The 6,692-nt window shown below is 40.9% G+C and overlaps 1 non-coding gene across 1 annotated transcript; it reads left to right on the top strand.

Annotated features, from left to right (window-relative positions):
* Positions 1-5,090: 5,090 nt before the first annotated feature.
* Positions 5,091-5,162, top strand: trnag-gcc. The gene has a single exon. It is a non-coding gene; the product is annotated as a tRNA-Gly (tRNA).
* The last annotated feature ends 1,530 nt before the right edge of the window (positions 5,163-6,692 follow it).

Raw genomic sequence — 6,692 nt, 5'->3', positions numbered from 1 at the left:
AAAACTATTTTGGAGGCTGTTCGGCACGGGTGGTTCTTCAGCTCTTGGTCTGTGCCGAAAGGTGCAAACGTCTTGTTGCATAAAGTAGGCTTACGTGATTTCAGATGGGATTTTTTTATTATGCGGGTCAGGTAAAAAAACGTACATTGACGTCTTGCGAAATTAAAAGCGAAAGAAGGAAATTTCCCATAAGCTGGTGTTTTATTTGAGTAATGTAGCTACATTTTTCTTTGGTCAAAAAAGATGAGCAGCCATGAAAGCTGAGGGGGAGAATGTTACGGACCCAAGGACAAACGCTTACATTTATTCGGCATGGGAGGATGATTTAGACTGTAGTAGGCAGAATGGTACGTTATCTTTTCTTCATGACATGCAGTATGGTCACCAGCCCATTTTGGCTTCTGCTTCGTATGTATTTACCTGGGTACTTTGTAGTATTTGGTAGCTTCTTCTCTGTTTTATGTGGTGGCCCTCCAGTTTCTGTGTATTGGCCTACAGTCTCTCGGGGGGCCAAGAGGTCCTGTGGTCATGCTGTCACTCCGATTGCTCTTCACCGACTGGGTTCACAGGTTGTTTGGACCAGGTAGGCTGTTTTACGTCATCAAGCTATGAAATCTGTTTTTTTAGGTGGGATTAATTCACTGACAATGTGCCAGTGCGCTGGTGTCTAGTGATAAAGGGTTAGATTGTATGACCAGTTACACTAAAAACAACCAGTTTGATTTAGCATTGAAACTGGTGGGGCAGTTTTAGTTAAAATGAAAATGTAACAGGCACCGTGTTGACTTTCTGGCTGTTGTGATGCATTTGATGGGTGAACAGCTTAGTGAGGGGGGGTTAGGATTAGCACAATAGGGGCACCTCATGTGTCATGTTTTTCTTCTACGAAAGGTACCGTAGAACAGCTTGCGTTCGCCCCCCCCATTGTTACTTGGTTTGAATACATATAATGCAGGGGCATCAGTTTACTAAATGACGCAGGAAAAGGGTCTGTTAAGCGGAAAGTTGGGTCTCACTTGGCTCTTGAATGACACTTTTTGCTACTGTTTTATTGACCATGGGAGATCCACACATGAATGCAGGTGACCTATATGCGCAGGGTGGCAGCTAATGGGATTTATGGTCTCTCTAAGAATGGTTTTTTCTTTAATATCTCAGGGGGTGGAGTGCAGTTTGTGTGGTGGCCTCCTGGCTGTGATGTGGGGAGTGGCCCTTTGAGGGAGGTTCTATAAATGGCTCTTCTAGGGCCCCTGGAAGGAAAGGGTACTTTGAACAGGGAGATGTTCGCAATTGCTGGCAATTTGAAAGCTTGTGTAAGTATTCACTCCCTTGACTTATTGAACGTGTTCTTTTGAAAAACACCATCTCATATGTTTTTTTATACTCAAGGTTCACAGGTGTCCGGTTGGCAAGTCCTCTGGTGGGATGAGACTGCATCTCGTGATCTGGAGTATTGGAAGCTCGTGTGCCACGCTAAGCAAAAGGGTTGTATTAGATCTCTTGCCTGGCAGTGTTTGAACGGAACTGGAAAGGCCTCCACGTCAGACCCTGTCGAAACGATGGTGCATAATCGCAACTAGAAATCTGAGAACTCTCCAGACGTCTTCAAACTTGGGGTCAGGCTGTCCCTCCATCGTGCCTGCTCCCCTGTGGTTTGCTGCTGGAGCATACAAGGATCAATGTAAATAACTTGTCTGTCGCGGGTGTAAGGTGGGGCAGTTCCTGTTTCGGTTGTGGGCCCTGGAAGACAACTGGAAGTGTTCAGGAGCTCACTGAAGGAGGAGTTGGAGGGAGCTCCTGATGATGAAGCTCAGTAAAGAGTGCGGTAAGTCCTCCTCACATTTCAGACTTTGCTCCACTGGTGTAGCACCTAGACAGACCTCTATACCTGTGTGGCAGAGGAAATAATTGATGATGATGATAACACAATTTCTTCCTTTTCTTAATTATGCCGATCATCATAAATTAACTCCACACCAGTTCTGAATAACAGTGAAGAGCCTATAAGATCTTTTTTGTATTTGTACAGAGAATTTGGAACAATATCATCACAACATGAGGATTTTTTATAATTTTCTTTATTACTCATTTGTTTGTTCCCCTAACATGAATTGAGCCATGGTTGCTTTTCCTGTGAAATAAAGGTAAATAAATATACATTATTGGTTTGAATAAATTATTTTTTAGCAGCACTTATAAAACACGCTGTAAGCATGCACATATTTGATATAGTGTCAATGTCACACTGGGATAATAGGAACAATCAAAATTAGTTGAGAATAGATCAGAAATTACACTTTAAAGAATAAATCAACAAAAAAAACTTACAATAGTCTGCACTCAAAATTTGAAAGATATCAGCAAAAACTTTTACAAAAAAAATATCCATGCAGAAGGTCATTAATACAGAACATCACACAAGTAAATACATTAAAATTGGAGGGAGGTCATTTTAACTGCTTTATGGTATAAATCGAACAAACATCAATTCTCTAAAATAGCTGCATTAAAATGATATTTCCTTAAAGTATTGGATCATTAATACAGATACACACAACAAATTAAAATACTATAAAAGTGTGAGGGGAGGTCAAATTTTAAAACTCCTATGGGTAGTTAATCTACCCCAACAACTGCATCATATTTTATAAACATAGCTGTCAGTGGAGTAAAATGTATATTTCTGTCTTAAATGTATTAAAGTAGAAGTATAACAGCAAAAAATGGAATCAGTTGCTATAAATTAGGCAGAACCAGAGTAAATGTACTGAGATACTTTTCATCAGATACATTGTAAATATGGAGAAGAGACAGTTTAATTCTTTGCAGCACCACTGATTATAGATGTACAATAATACCTTAAAATAGCTCAGATACAGAGGTGAGTATGTACAGCAACAACTCTATTTGTTTTACACTGAAAATATAGATAGAAAAGCTGTATTCTGAATAAATATATTATGGACAAAACTGTCTTTAATCTCACTGAAACCTGGACTATGTATCACTCAAATTGACAACAATGACTGGATACAGTGATTTTTAAGGCGTTGGTGGTATAGTGGTGAGCATAGCTGCTTGCCAAGCAGTTGACCTGGGTTCTATTACAGGCCAATGCATGAACTTTAACAAAGCTTTAATCACCAGAAAACTACTGACAGGCCATTAATAACAAATACAGTTTCCACTGAAGCTCCACAGTAATTTGTCACACCTTGAAACTCGTGGACTATGGTGCCATCTTGTGGATTAAACACAACCACTGACAGTGCAGATTATGTTCTTTAGTAACAATTTCAGAATGATTTTAAAGCTGTCAGCCTTCTCTGTAACTCCAGAAAATAAAGCTCGGACAATAAAAGAGACTCCCCCAATAAGTTTGATTGGTCCTATTATTTGGACATCGTAAAAATAATTTTTAAATTGATCTTAAAAGTCTAATTTCAGTCCTCTATCAGTAAGTGTATCACTGTGTACTGAAAAGGTAAATGTCATTATTTGTGTATCTTGCCAGCAGCAACTGCATTGTTTTACAAAGTTTAATCTCAAATGAGGGACTTTATGTGTTTCCTTATTAGTTATTGGACTTTAAACTTTCTTTCTCTTATCCTTTGGAAATTAAATGACTTTGTTGACCTTTGACAGTGTGTAACATTTAGGAGGATCTTTTGGCAGAAATGGAATATAATATTCATGGGTGTGTTTTCTTTAGTGGATAATCACCTGACAACCTCGGTGGCTGGCAAATGAAATAAACATGTTAACAGCTTGATACTGCTGTAAAGTACTTTTTAAGTTTCAACAACAGTTTTGGTATCTAATAGCGAAATACTCTGTTTATGACATCTGTAAGTTGTTTATAACTCACCTGAGTCAATTTTCTTCACAAAGTGTGTAATATTCTGAACTCTTTTAAATCTCGCCCCTGACATTTCCCCCTGAAAACAATAAAAACTCAACTGAAACTGACTGAAACTGAACTGGAAAACTAAATAAAAAAACTGTTTGGTGATTTAAATAAATGTGATTTTTTTCCCACAATTCCACATTATTATTTCCCATTTATTGGTGTCAAGTCACAACAGCCAGTGATTGTTGGTTGTTGGTAGCAGGTGCAGATAGCCTTCAAGGGATTTTTAGCCAATTAATTGATTAGCATTAAATATCCAGAAATCCTTCATAAGAAAAGCTTCATAATCAATACTCTGATTGTCTCGTAGACAAAAAGTGAAAACTACAGGAAGGAAAAGAAAAGAAAAAAGTATCTTACACTGAAATAAGTGCTGCTTGCTTTGTGACATGCAGTAATATATTCTCCTGCCAGTTCTACTGTTGTGTTGTTTTTCCATAAATTTATTTTATGGACACTAAGTCTTCACACATTAGGTAATTACATTAATATAATTCCCTCATTTGTTTCATTCTATGTATCTGTTGCTTTCAGTATGCTCTGTGTGGGTGTGAATGAATCTGACTCTGTTTGACTTTTATCTGCCAATGCACTTGAAGAAGTGACAGTGAGGCCTAGGTATATATACTCTGTTTATTAAATATAATAATATTAGTGTTATGATTTATTCTCTATCTCTGAATCTGTGTTCCCTGTTTTAAAAAGATTAATAAGTTTAATCAATGCCCTTATACTGCCCACTCTTTCTTTTTATTTCACTTTTATCATAATCCTTACTTTTAAATTGCATTGCTTTAGCTTCATTTTGCATATGCTCATACCTCACTATTTTTCACCCATTGTTACATTTTTTGTTATCATTAAAGTTTCATTATTAGTTGTGAGGAACAATGTGAGAAAGCCCAGTGAGACAAGTAGAGTTTAGAAAAATCACAAACTATATGAAGATAATACATTTACATAAAAGAAAAAATGGACATCCAGATTTGTGACCTATCGTATCAATATTCCTAACAGAAGATTTGATATTGGTTTGACAACACAGTAGCTTGTAGTAGAAATATAAATAAATAGGACACTCAGTGACTTGATTGACTATGTATCACTCAAATTGACAACAATGACTGCATACGGTTGTGAGACCACATGATGGGGTCATGGAGGTTGAGGTGCTATCAAGGCGTTGGTGGTATAGTGGTGAGCATAGCTGCTTGCCAAGCAGTTGACCCGGGTTCGATTCCCGGCCAATGCATGCTTTATTCAACTGAAAATGTTGTGGAGGGCATTAATAACACAGACCTGGAACTTCTGTAGTCAGCCTGCTCTGCCTGACCCTGTCCTACATGTGGGTGCAAAATTATCAACTGTTCTGTATCTCTCCCTCAAACTAAAGAGTGTACTGTCACAGATGTTGGAAGAGCTGTAACAGTGTGTTTTATTGACTGTGTATGTGGCTGAGGACCAATAATTTTATGTTGATCACATGACCTGTGGTGCTGTATTGTGTGCTGAAGGAATCCACGGTAGTAGAGAAACTTGCTACACTGGTGCCCAACATATCTCAGCACACATTATGTCAGACCAGCAGCAGCCTCTGAAGCAGCCTCCGCCTCTGGTGGCATATCTGGGGGAGGTTGCAATATCACCCTGCATCACATGACAACGGTGGATGACCCCCAGACCTTCCTTGAGATGGTTGAGGCAACGGCGGAGGCATGTGGTTGGCCAGAGATGGATTGGGCTGTGCGGTTCCACCCTTTACTGTCAGGGGAAGCCCAGACTGCGGTGCCTGCCAGCTTATTCCGAATTCCGAAACATCAAGAGAGCTAACCTTGATCGGATGGGTTTCTCCCCCGAGGATCACCATCGCCAGTTCCGGAACACCACGCTGGGACCCACCAACCGTCCCTTCATCTAAGCTCAGCTGCTGAAAGACTCCAGCTTCCAGGTGGCTACAGCCAGGGGATTGGTATTAGAGCAGTTTGTTGAGGGACTCGCAACCAGGACCACGGAGGGGTTGCGGTGTCACAGGCCAGAGGATCATCTGGCTGTCCATAGGAGGGACCAGGCTCCGGAGGGGCAGCCCTTTGCACCCACCCGACCAATACCGGCACCCCGCAGAAAACCCATACCCCCACCTACACATCATCAAGACACATTCACTTGGCCTTCCCCTTTTCCTCGCACTAACCTCCCCTCTGTTTTCTCCCCATCCCAGGGTCCAGCCACTACAGGCACTGCTCTCGACCCACAGAGGGTCCCTCAGGTGTCAGGAGAGGAGTGTTGGTGGTGTGGGCAGCCTGGAAACTGCCGCAGGTCAATCAAGTGATCCAGGTTGCTGGCCCACTAACACCGTCCCCGGTCCAGGAGGGACATACAGCGTTCTGGGCTTTGGTGGAGGCATTATGGGTGGATATTAGGTGTGCGCATGGGGATGTTCAGATACCTGTTTGTGCCGGTGGAAATTAGACATAAGAGTTAAAGGTATGGAAGTATGCAGTCTCATGACAATACTCTATGCTTTGCCTTTGACCAAGTAATAAAAATTTATGGTCAGTTATGGCACCCCGATGCAGCATAGACATATCCACCTTTGGTTAGTGACACTCAGTCAGCAGAGGAAATTACCCAGTTGTTGGTACTGGAAAGCCGCCGGGAAACTGTTTTCCAGGCGGCTCATTAAATCCCATTGGCGGGGCACATGGGGTGTGACAAAACACTAAACCGGATAATGGCCTGAGGCAATAAATTTATGTTGATTAACTGACTTGTGGGGCTGTAT

This window comes from Morone saxatilis, unplaced genomic scaffold (genome assembly GCF_004916995.1).
Source record: "Morone saxatilis isolate NCDOM2014 unplaced genomic scaffold, NCSU_SB_2.0 Contig4, whole genome shotgun sequence".
Lineage (NCBI taxonomy): Eukaryota > Metazoa > Chordata > Actinopteri > Moronidae > Morone > Morone saxatilis.
The sequence above is the reverse complement of the archived record's forward strand: the minus strand, read 5'-3'. Positions and strand labels throughout refer to the sequence as shown.